We start from the raw sequence: 12,395 nt of genomic DNA, 5'->3' as shown, positions 1-12,395 counted from the left end.
ACATGTTTCATTATTTATTTGAGGCTAAATTGATTTTATTGATGTTTTATATTAAGTTAAAATAAGTGTTAAATCAGTATTGTTGTAATTGTCATTATTACACTTTTTTTTTTTAAACGGACGATTAATCGGTTTTGGCTTTTTTGGTCATCCAATAATCGGTATCGGTATCGGCGTTGAAAAATCATAATCGGTCGACCTCTAGTTGTGATACAGCCTGGAATCGAACCAGGGTCTGTAGTGACGCCTATAGCACAGAGATGCAGTGCCTTAGACCCATTACATAAAAATAAAACAATGAAAACGTAACATGGCTGACAGGCGGTGGGACTGTTAAGAATTTTTATTTTAGAATTTTGCGCAATTTCTGTTAAACTAATCTATAATGAGCCTTGGGCTGGTCAGTGGGCAATGGCCCGTTTTTTCTGATAGGCTGAGCTGGGGTCACACAAACATTCAAAGTCAAACGCTGCATCAGCAGAGAGACCTGCTCCGACCGTCATCAGTTAGACAGTCAAGATCATGGATTGTAAAAAATGGAAAGGGTGGATATAAACATAGAAAGAGCACATTCTACATTGTCACCTCACTCAAAACGTCCTATTTTTTGGGGCAACTAAAACCATGATTTGGTAAAACAGTAAAGTGCATTATCATGATTCTTGTAATGAAAGTTTCTGGCCCTGTCCCTGCCCTTGCTGGAGCCTGCTGATGTGATGAACAAGCCACTCTTCTTTCCCCCCATGTGCTCAACAGAAAAATGTGTTCTGATTGTATAACATTTCAAAATGCAATTGTGGAAAATTCCTATTCCTAGTCCTATTTTGACAGTAAAATATAGCAACTATAATTAATTTTCAACCCACAATGTATGACAATCAGTGGATTAGGTTGCACATCAAAATATCTTGAATCTTTCATTCCTGTTTGGACGTGTTAGATGAAACAACTTATTTCTTGAATACCTAGGTAGACTATTTATCATACTTTCATGATTTGGGTCCGACCAAATCATGATGTGGGTGCGACCAAATCATGAGCTGGTGCTACCAACTATCAAAGTTAGTGGCACTAGAGACACCAGGGGGAAATGTTAGTCTAAAGCCCTGTAATAGTAAGAAGGCTCTACGCATGTGTTATTTTACACACTACTTGCTGCTACTCATATTCCCCCTCCTTTCACCTTTATTTCTCAGCTCACCCTATTCTGAACCATGATGATGTAGCAAATCTCTGCCTCATATTTCTGAACAGCTGAAATAAACATTTGACGGTGATTTGAACTTTCATTTCAATATACTGTGCCTTTGGAAAGTATTCAGAGCCCTTGACTTTTTCCACATTTTGTTACGTTGAAGCCTTATTCTAAAATTGATGAAATTAATACAAATCCTCAGCAATCTACACGCAATACCCCATAATGACAAAGTGAAAACAGCTTTTTAGAATGTTTGCAATTTCTAAAAAAGAGAAATACCTTATTTCCTTAAGTATTCAGACCCTTTGCTACGAGAATGGAAATGTAGCTCAGGTGCATCCTGTTTCCATTGATCATCCTTGAGATGTTTCTACAACACATGTGGTCAATCCAATTGATTGGACATGATTTGGAAAGGCACACACCTGTCTATATAATGTCCCACAGTTGACAGTGCATGTCTGAGCAAAAACCGATGAGGTCAAAGGAATTGTCCGTAGAGCTCAGAGACAGGATTGTGTTGAGTCACAGATCTGGGGAAGGGTACCAAAACATTTCTGCAGCATTGAAGGTCCCCAAGAATACACTAGCCTCCATCATTCTTAAATGGAATAAGTTTGGAACCACCAAGACCAAACTTAGCAATCGGGGGAAAAGCACCTTGGTCAGGGAGGTGACAAAGAACCCGATGGTCACTCTGACAGAGTTCCTCTGTGGAGATGGGAGAAACTTCCAGAAGGACAACCATCTCTGAAGCACTCCACCAATCAGGCCTTTATGGTAGAGTGACCAGACGCAAGCAACTCCTCAGTAAAAGGCACAAGACAGCCTGCATGGAGTTTGCCAAAATGCACATAAACACTCTCAGACCATGAGAAACAGGATTATCTGGTCTAATGAAACCAAGATTGAAATGCTCACTAACAGGGATGTAAGCAAACTTGTGCAAAAATGTGAAATAAATAAGTTTTTTGTGCATATGGAACATTTCTAGGCTCTTATTTCAGCTAATGAAATATGTAGCCAACCCAACATGTTGCGTTAATATTTTTGCTCGCTGTATTATAAAGGCTATACAACCTCCTCTGTCTGTTGTGACGGATATTGTAGTTGCACAAGCAGGACACAGTCCCTACACATTGCATTGGAGCAAAAATAATCAGCGTTTTGTGTGATTATTTTTTTTTAAATGCATTTTGTGTGATGATGTAAGCTAATAGTACCCACATGCCAGAGTTTCTGAAAAAATAACTACTATTTTGAGTGCCTGTCCGCCTCCTGCTTAGACAATGATTGCGGTGATCATGAAAAAACAACATTAAATTGCAAGTCTGTGTCTTGCTTGTGTTTAATATACTGAAAAGATAGCAGCATGTAACTCCCCACTTGAGTTTTGCATCTAGGAAATGTTTTATTTGATTTTATTTAACCTTTAATTTAACTAGGCAAGTCAGTTAAGAACAAATTCTTATTCACTATGACGGCCTACCAAAAGGCAAAAGGCCTCCTGTCGGGGACCGGGGCTGGGATTTTAAAAAATAAAATTAACAAAAATATAGGACAAAGCACACATCACGACAAGAGAGACAACACTACATAAAGAGAAACCTAAGACAACATTTTTTTTACCTTTATTTTACTAGGCAAGTCAGTTAAGAACAAATCCTTATTTTCAATGACAGCCTAGGAACAGTGGGTTAACTGCCTGTTCAGGGGCAGAACAACAGATTTTGTACCTTGTCAGCTCAGGGATTTGAACTTGCAACCTTTCGGTTACTAGTCCAATGCTCTAACCACTAGGCTACACTGCCGCAAGTCAACAACACATAACAACACAGCATGGTAGCAACACAACATAACAACAACATGGTAGCAACACAACATGGTACACACATTATTGGGCACAGACAGCACAAAGGGCAAGAAAGTAGAGACAACAATACATCACGCAAAGCAGCCACAACTGTCAGTAAGAGTATCCATGATTGAGTCTTTGAATGAAGAGATTGAGATAACTGTCCAGTTTGAGTGTTTGTTGCAGCTCATTCCAGTCATTAGCTACAGAGAACTGAAAAGATGAGCGACCCAGGGATGTGTGTGCTTTGGGGACCTTTAACAGAGTGTGACGTAGAACGGGTGTTGTATGTGGAGGATGAAGGCTGCAGTAGCTATCTCAGATAGGAGTGAGGCCTAAGAGGGTTTTATAAATAAGCATCAACCAGTAGGTCTTGCGATGGGTATACAAAGATGACCAGTTAACAGAGGAGTATAGAGTGCAGTGATGTGTCCTATAAGGAGCATTGGTGGCAAATCTGATGGCCGAATGGTATAGAACATCTAGCCACTCGAGAGCACCCTTACCTGCGATCTATAAATTATTTCTCCATAATCTAGCATGGGTAGGATGGTCATCTGAATCAGTGATAGTTTGGCAGCACGGGTGAAAGAGGAGCGATTACCATAGAGGAAACCAAGTCTAGATTTAATTTTAGTCTGAAAGCTTTGATATGTGCTGAGAGAAGGACAGTGCACCGTCTACCCATACTCCCAAGTAATTGTATGAGGTGACGACCTTAAACTCTAAACCCTCAGAGGTAGTAATCACATCTGTGGGGAGAGAGGCATTCTTCTTACCAAACCACATAACCTTGTTCTGAACATATCCAAAACAAAGGTCAAGGGTAGAGAAAAGCTTGTTGGACACTAAGAAAGCTTTGTTGTAGAGCATTTAGCACAAAATCCGGGGAGGGGTCAGCTGAGTATAAGTCTGTGTCATATGCATATAAATAGATGAGGGAGCGCTTCCAAATGCCTGAGCTATTTGATGTATTGATGTAAACTGAGAAAATGGTTGGGCCTAGGATTGAGCCTTGGGGTACTCCCTTGGTGACAGGCAGTGGCTGAGACAGCAGATTTTCTGACTTTATACACTGCACTCTTTGAGAGAGGTAGTTAGCAAACCAGGCCAAAGACCCCTCAGAGACACCAATACTCCTTAGCCGGCCACAAGAATGGAATGCTCTACTGTATCAAAAGCTTTGGCCAAGTCAATAAAAATAGCGGCACAACATTGCTTAGAATCAAGGGCAATGCTGACCTCATTGAGAACCTTTTTCTTTAAAAAAAAAATTAACCCCCTTTTCTCCCCAATTGTTAGTAGCTACTATCTTGTCTCACAGGTACTCACACGCATCAACGGACATTGTAAAATAATCGACAAGACCATGGAAACCAATGGGCACATATATACAAATATTAATCAGTTGGAATAGGGGATAGGTGTGAGTGTGTAACCGACGTGAAATGGTTAGCAGGGTGCGCGCTAATAGCGTTTCAATCGGTGACGTCACTAGCTCTGAGACCTTGAAGTAGTTGTTCCCCTTGCTCTGCAAGGGCTGTGGCTTTTGCGGAGCGATGGGTAACGATGCTTTGTGGAGGCAGTTGTAGATGTGTGCAGAGGGTCTCTGGTTCGAGCCGAGGCAGGGGCGAGGAGAGGGACGGAACGTGAGGAATGTTCCGGAGGGATCTGTGACAACACCGTGGCTGCCTTCCCATAATTGAACGCCCCTATAATGGAATATTGAAGGACATTCATGCATTCCTGTAAAATCGAGTGCTTACTTTGTCTAAGCTCGTAGAAACTGAAGCTTGTTGTGATCAGTTTTATGGTATTATACGTCTTTCTCTGAGACCAGGTTGCTTGTTACACTGTAACAACAAAGGAGAATTACAGGGAGAATTAGCTTGCGGTCAGAGGAACTAACAACAAAGGTTAAGATAATTGATGTAAAAGGTTAGGAGAACTAAAACGGCAAAGGTTAGGAGAATTTACGTAGCAGGTTAGGTGAAATGGGTTAAGTTTCGAAGAAGGGTTAGCTAAAATGCTACAGTTGTCCCTAATACGACTCAAACACGCAATCTTTCAATTGCTAGACAGTCGCAGTTTAAGCCCACTCATCCTCTGACCAACCTCCCTACTTTGATTTCTGTCTAAAGTAACCATTAGTAGGTATCATACATCTTGAAGGTGCTTAGAAATACGTATGTTTTGTATGGCTCTGAGGCCAGTCTGTTAGGGTAGGTGTATGTCAAGGAAATCCAGGTTTCCCACCAAAATTTACAATAAATAAATAAAACAAAAACATTTAAAATAATTTATCTTTCCTCTCTGTGTTTTTATAATTTTCCTTCAATTTTCAAGAGGCTGAATGTGTCCCACCGGAGAAAGCATCCCATCGGGCGAAACAGCACACCTTTTTCTCTGTATGTGTAGGTTATCTATCTGATGCTGTCTGGTCAAACAGAGTATGACATTGTTGCCACCTGTAGCATTTAATGCAAGGGAAGCCAGCGATCATTTGGCCTCCCTTGATAATTTTTTAATTAAATAATAGACAATCAGCATTGAGCTAAACTGAATGAGCTCAACTGTATATACTCTATACTAGAGACATGATAGATCAGAGAATATACTATAGTATCTGAGGGATGATAGAGAATGGTTGCTACATCAGAAGTTAATGGTTATCTGTAGGAGTCAGATGGCTTTGGGAAAGTGTAGGGGAGATGGGTGGAGATCTTGAAACCTAACAATGTCACTGAGGGAGAGAGGGTACTGTATAAAGTTTACATTATGTCAGGATATGTTATTGTTAACCATCAGGGATCCTCTGGTAGGAGAAGAGACACCATCTGGTATCATTAACCATGACAGCCTTGAGTTGGGGAGGAGTGAGCACTTTGGGGTAGAGGTCAGGTTAGATGAAGTGAGGAAGAACAGATATAACTAAGGTTCTGTATAGCAACAGAGAAGCATTGGCTGTTCAGATGTGGAGGAGGGGACTCAGCCTATGAGAAAGGCTTAAATATCAGTGCTCGTGTGAAATTTCGTTTGTCTGAATTACAGCAGTGTCGACCCTTTGGGAAGAATTAAACTTGGTTAAGCTTCTCTAGTGTCCGTGAATTATTTACTCTGAAAATAAGAACCTAACACTGTGAATGGTCCTGGCACACCAAAATAGCGTGTCAAGGGAAGCCAGTTTGGATTTTGCTTCAATCCTGTCACATCGCATCTAGAGAAATATGTAATTGACAGAAACAACTTGAAATGTTGCATCTAGTTGTGTTGTTGTCCTCGGGTGGCTAGCTTTTCCTAAATTAGCCATGGATGGAGATAGGGGTTTGGAGTTGTGGTTTTACTTCATTCTTAGTACTGACCAATGATTATAATGGTGAGACTGATCGGTGCATGTACTTTATGGCAAATTAAAATTTCCTATTACATGACAAGATAAAAAATGACTAAAGGGTCATTCCTCATTTATTTGATTTGAATCTGGAAAAAAATATATATATTATAGTCTAAAGAAATTAAGAATGAGAAACAGAATAATGATTTGATTATTCAAATGTTGTGTTTTTTATTATCGGTTCTGGTTCAACCCATGCACCGTACATATTGGTAAATTAATAGTTGTGGCTTCCTGACCACACAGACTATTATAAATGGGTCATTCTTCATGTTTTTGATCTGTATATGAAATCGAATAAACAGAAAAACATTGTAAAAAATTACATACAAAATAGTTTCTCATTCCAATGATTTGATGATTGACAGTCACTGTAGTGGGTTATGTGTCGTCCAGATTGGCCTAGGTCAGTGAGACAGCCACTTTTACAACCTTAAGCACTTTGTCCTATAACCTATACCATTGTGAATAGGCTCAATAACATGCAACTGATCACAACAAGCTTCAGTGCCTACGAGCTTAGACAAAGTAAGCACTCAATTTTACAGGAAAGCATGAATGTCCTTCCTTCCATTATAGGGGCATTTAATTATGGGAAGTTAATTATGCGTGTGTTATGACCAATGATCATATACAGTGGTCATGACCCATGGAGATGTCATGTTCCCACTTGGCACCAGAGGGCGCCAGAGACCGTCCTAGAAACATTAACGACACTCATGTATGTCCAATTTAGTCATTAAAATTTCCCTGCTCAAAGAGGTCGGTTTTCTGTTGTCCTTTGCAGAATTTTTATTTTTTTAACCAGGCAAGTCAGTTAAGAACAAATTCGTATTTTCAATGACAGCCTGGGAACAGTGGGTTAACTGCCTGTTCAGGGGAAGAACGACAGATTTGGACCTTGTCAGCTCGGGGGTTTGAACTTGCAACCTTCCGGTTACTAGTCCAACGCTCTAACCTCTAGGCTACACTGCCTCCCCAGAAGCTTGAATTGTTTAACGTGTGTGTTCATTTCCTGAGTGAGTTTTCGAAACTTAGTGTTTGTTGTTTTTTCAAGTGTACTGTGATACTGCAGCTACCGTTTCTCAGTAAGGTATTATGTTAATCCTTAACCCTGGATTCCTTTTCTGGTCTCTTTTCTGCACCTGGGTCCAACCTTACCACGTCACAGGAAAGTTTCTAGTTTTGCTTTTGTCAGGATCTGCCCATTTATGATGAGCCTATAAGCTTCATCAATAATTAGGTGTGATATATAAACTGAGTTCTGTCCACGGACCAATGAGCATATGATGTGTCCTTTGAAACTCTCAGATGCGCAAACATCAGTGAAGACCTGATGACCGGTCTCTCCTGGACTGCATCACATTCAGGGACAGTCCTGGAGGAAAGTACCTCACAGTTCCACAACCAAGTTAGCAATGCTATTAGGCTATGGTTTTGAATGTTTAGAAAAAAATATGTAGCTACTATGTAGTTACAATGCAAGGGCGCAGAGCGTCTCGCCGTCAGATTAATTACTTTCCAGCGATTTCACAAGTTGTTATTTTTGCAGTAGTCTAACCTTGATTGTCAGGGAAATGTTTAGTACAAGTATAGGCTACTTTGACTGGACAATTAGCCTACGATACCAAAAAGCTACTATTGAACAGGCGAAAAGTGTAGCCTATGCATTTAGTGAAATTAATGATTGAGGATGGGGTTTATGCAGTATTCTATGGTTTCCGTCCCTATATCAGTGGTGTCTGTAAAATGGTAATGCATCCATAGGCCTACTGAAAATGATGCATCTGACCCGATGGAGGCTGGACTGAAAAACTACTTTGATTTAGGGCTTATGCCCACTGCAGACAGGTCACATAGGCCTATAGGATCTGTCATTGTTGGATGGGCTAAATAATGTAAAGTTATTGGGTGACTATCAGGGAAAGCTGTGTGCTTTGTGGGCAAAGCGAGCTTTTCTGTCTTGAAAAACAACAACTTGTCCTGACTCTAATAACGGAGCTGTGAGTCGGGATACAGGTGCAGGTGAAATGAAATTCCATGTGGATATAAGCTGGTACACAAGAATAATAACAACTGGTGAGAAAACATAAGGGAGTGACATAAAAGGGGAGGAAATTATGAAGGTAATGAAGTCCAGGTGTGAATCATAATGATTTACAGGTGTGCGTAATGACGAATCCCAGGACCGGTGGTTAGTATTCTGATGAAGTCGTACTCCGGAGGGGAGGCGCAGGCGAAGATGTGACAGTACCCCCCCTCTGATGCGCGGCTTCAGCCGCAGAACGACGCCGACCAGAGGGACAACCCTGAGGACGCGGAGTGGGTCAATCCAGGCGGTGATGGGGGAAATCCCGGATGACGTTGGGATCCAGAATGTCCTCCACCGGAACCCAACACCGCTCCTCTGGGCCATACGCCTCCCAGTCCACCAGATACTGGAGCCAACCCCCACGATGTCGGGAGTCCAGTAGGGATCTGACAGTTTACGCCGGACCCACCTCAATGTCCAGGGGGGGTGGAGATGTGTCGTGGGGGATAGTATCAGCTAGGGGGCCAGGAACCACCGGCTGAGAAGGGAGATATGAAAAGAGGGTGAGATAAAATGGTGACTGGGTATTTGTAACCTGTACGTCACCTCGTTGACCCTCTGGAGAACCTTGAATGGCCCACAAACCGGGGGCTCAGTTTCTTGCAGGGCAGGCGGAGTGGGAGGTTCCCGGTAGAGAGCCAGATGAGGAGTGGGTCAATCCGGGCAGTGAAGGGGGAAATCCCGGATGACGTTGGGATCCAGAATGTCCACCACCGGAACCCAACAACCTCCTCTGGGCCATACGCCTCCCAGTCCACCAGATACTGGAGCCAACCCCCACGACGTCGGGAGTCCAGTAGGGATCTGACAGTTTACGCCGGACCCACCTCAATGTCCAGGGGGGGTGGAGATGTGTCGTGGGGGATAGTATCAGCTAGGGGACCAGGAACCCCTGGCTGAGAAGGGAGACATGAAAAGAGGGTGAGATATAATGGTGACTGGGTATTTGTAACCTGTATGTCACCTCGTTGACCTTCTGGAGAACCTTGAATGGCCCCACAAACCGGGGGCTCATTTTCTTGCAAGGCAGGCGGAGTGGGAGGTTCCTGGTAGAGAGCCAGATGTGGTCCCCAGGATGGAACACAGGGGTCTCACTGCGGTTGGGGTCTGTCTGTTCCTTCTGACGATGGACGGAGCGCTGGAGTCTCTCGTGCACACACCTCCTCTGCACGCCGGAACCACTCATCTACTGTAGGAGCCACGGGCTGGCCCGGGGTCCATGGGGCCAGGGCCAGCTGGAAACCCAAAACACACTGGAAGGGGGTCAACCCAGTGGAGGAGTGTTGCCAACTCACACCGCCAATCCTGACAGTGACTCCTCAGGAACCTCCCCAGCTCCTGGTTCATCCTCTCCACCTGCCCATTGGACTGAGGCTGATACCCGGAAGTGAGGCTGACCGTGCGCCCGAGCTTCTCCAACAAGGCCCTCCAAACTCGTGATGTGAACATTGGGAGCCACAATCGGAAATTATGTCCTCTGGAAGGCCATAATGCCGGAAGACTTGCTGGAAGAGTGCCTCAGCGACCTGGAGATTAGTGGGAAGAGGGATTAATCGACATGACTTGGAAAATCTATCCACTATCACCAGAATGGTGTTGAAACCATCAGAGGGGGAAGATTGGTTACTTAGTCAATGGATAGATGTGACCAAGGTCGCTGAGGCACAGGAAGCGGCAGGAACTTCACTGCTGGAGAATTCCGGGGGACTTGGTTTGAGCACGTACTGAACAGGAGTTTACATACCAAGTGACATCCTGCACCAAGGTGGGCCACCAGTACTTCTCAGCGATGGAGTGGATGGTGTGAGAATTACCTGGATGTCCAGCGACGACAGCTGTGTGTGCCCAGGACAGCAGCCGATCCCTTATTCCTGTGGGTACGTAGATGCGATCGGGAGGGCAATTCCGGGGTGCAGTCCCCCCCTCTAGAGCCTGGCGGATGTCCACATCTATTGCCCAAACCACTGGACCCACGACTCGGGAAGATGTGATTATGGGTGCCCTCTGGACAGGAACCTCTCCCAAATCGTAGATATGGAACAGAGCATCAGCCTTGATGTTCTTAGAACCTGGGCGATAGGTCAGCGTGAAGTCGAACCTGGTGAAGAAAAGTGCCCACCTGGCTTGCCGCGGATTCAGTCTCTTCACTGTCCGTATGTACTCTAGGTTCCGATGGTCGGTGAGGATGAAGAATGGTTCCTTGCCGCCCTCCAGCCAGTGTCTCCACTCCTCTAATGCCATCTTCACCCCCGATTGCCGACGTTATAATTCCTCTCTGCGGAGGACATTTTCTTGGAGAAAAAAGCACAAGGATACAATTGCAATGGGTTACCCTGTCTTTGTGACAAAACACCCACGACACAGGTGATTGTCCAAGATGCGTTCCAGGACTGCTCGAACGTGGGTGATGTCACTTGCCATCCAAGCATGTTCCTGAACACCTTGTTGACAAATGCCTGGAACACTAAAGGAGCATTGGCTATGCCAAAGAGCATAACCAAATACTCGTGGTGACCAGACATCATGCTGAACATCGTCTTCCACTCATCCCCTCCGGGATACGGATGAGATTGTATGGGCTCAGCAGGTCCACTTTGGTGAAGAACAGGGCCCCGTGAAGCTGCTCGATGGTAGATGGCACCAACGGGAGAGGGTACCGATACTTCCCGGGGATGCCATAGAGTCCTCGGTAATAGATACATGGGCGTAATCATCCTTCTTGGCCACGAAAAAGAAACCAGCCGACGCAGGGGATGTAGATGTGCGGATGAAACCCTGTTGGAGCGCCTCTGGGTCTCAGCCACAGACAGAGGGTAGATGCGTCTGTGCAGAGGTGTAGCACTGGAAAACAGGTCGATGGCACAGTCCCAGGGGAGATGAGGAGGTAGAAAAGAGCAAGGATCTTGGAAAATACCTCCTTTAGGTCCTGTTATTCCTCTGGGATGTTGGGCAGTTGGGCAGAAGGGTCTTCCGCAATTCAGGCGACCAGTCTGTGATTTTCATCCTCAACCATGAGATGATAGGGTTATGGAGTTGGAGCCAAGGGAGGCCGAGGATCATTTTGTGAACTGGTGCATTTGTGAATTTTTATTTTATTTTACTAGGCAAGTCAGTTAAGAACAAATTCTCATTTTCAGTGACGGCCTAGGAACAGTGGGTTAACTGCCTGTTCAGGGGCAGAACGACAGATTTGTACCTTGTCAGCTCGGGGATTTGAACTTGCAACCTTTCGGTTACTAGTCCAATGCTCTAACCACTCGGCTACCCTGCCGCCCCGAAGGAGATGCTCTCCTGGTGATTGAATTCCACGGTGTGGGTAAGTGGTTGAGTGATGTGTGTGATGGTCCCAGATCCTAATGGCCGACAGTCGAGACCTTGAACCGGAAAAGGAGAGGAGAGTGGGTAGATGGTAATATTGAGGGAGGAGGCAAGGGTCTGATCCATAAAGTTCCCCGCGGCGCCAGAATCCACTAAAGCTGTAGACACAGTACATGAGGGACAGTCAGCCAAAGTGATGGACACCAAAAATAGTCTAGCAGGAAGAGCTGAATCTGGAATACTCACTCCTCGTCCAGGGAATGGAGCATCACGTGACCGTCCCTCTGCTCTAGTGGATCCCGGATTCTGAGGGGCCGGACACCGCTGGTGCTTGTGCCCTCCTTGCCCACAGTACAGACATAGCCCCAACTGTATCCATCTGTGTCGTTCTGCCCCGGAAAGGCATGTGACCCCTACCTCCATGGGTTCAGGCTCTGATCCCGAGTATTCGCAGAAGGAGGGAGAGAAGCGATGAGAATTCCGATGCTCCTGGAGAAGGTTATCCATGTGGATGGCGATTGCAATGAGTGCATCCAGG

Source organism: Oncorhynchus masou, chromosome 18 (assembly GCF_036934945.1).
Source record: "Oncorhynchus masou masou isolate Uvic2021 chromosome 18, UVic_Omas_1.1, whole genome shotgun sequence".
In the NCBI taxonomy this organism is placed as follows: Eukaryota; Metazoa; Chordata; class Actinopteri; order Salmoniformes; family Salmonidae; genus Oncorhynchus; species Oncorhynchus masou.
Note: the sequence above shows the minus strand (reverse complement) of the source record.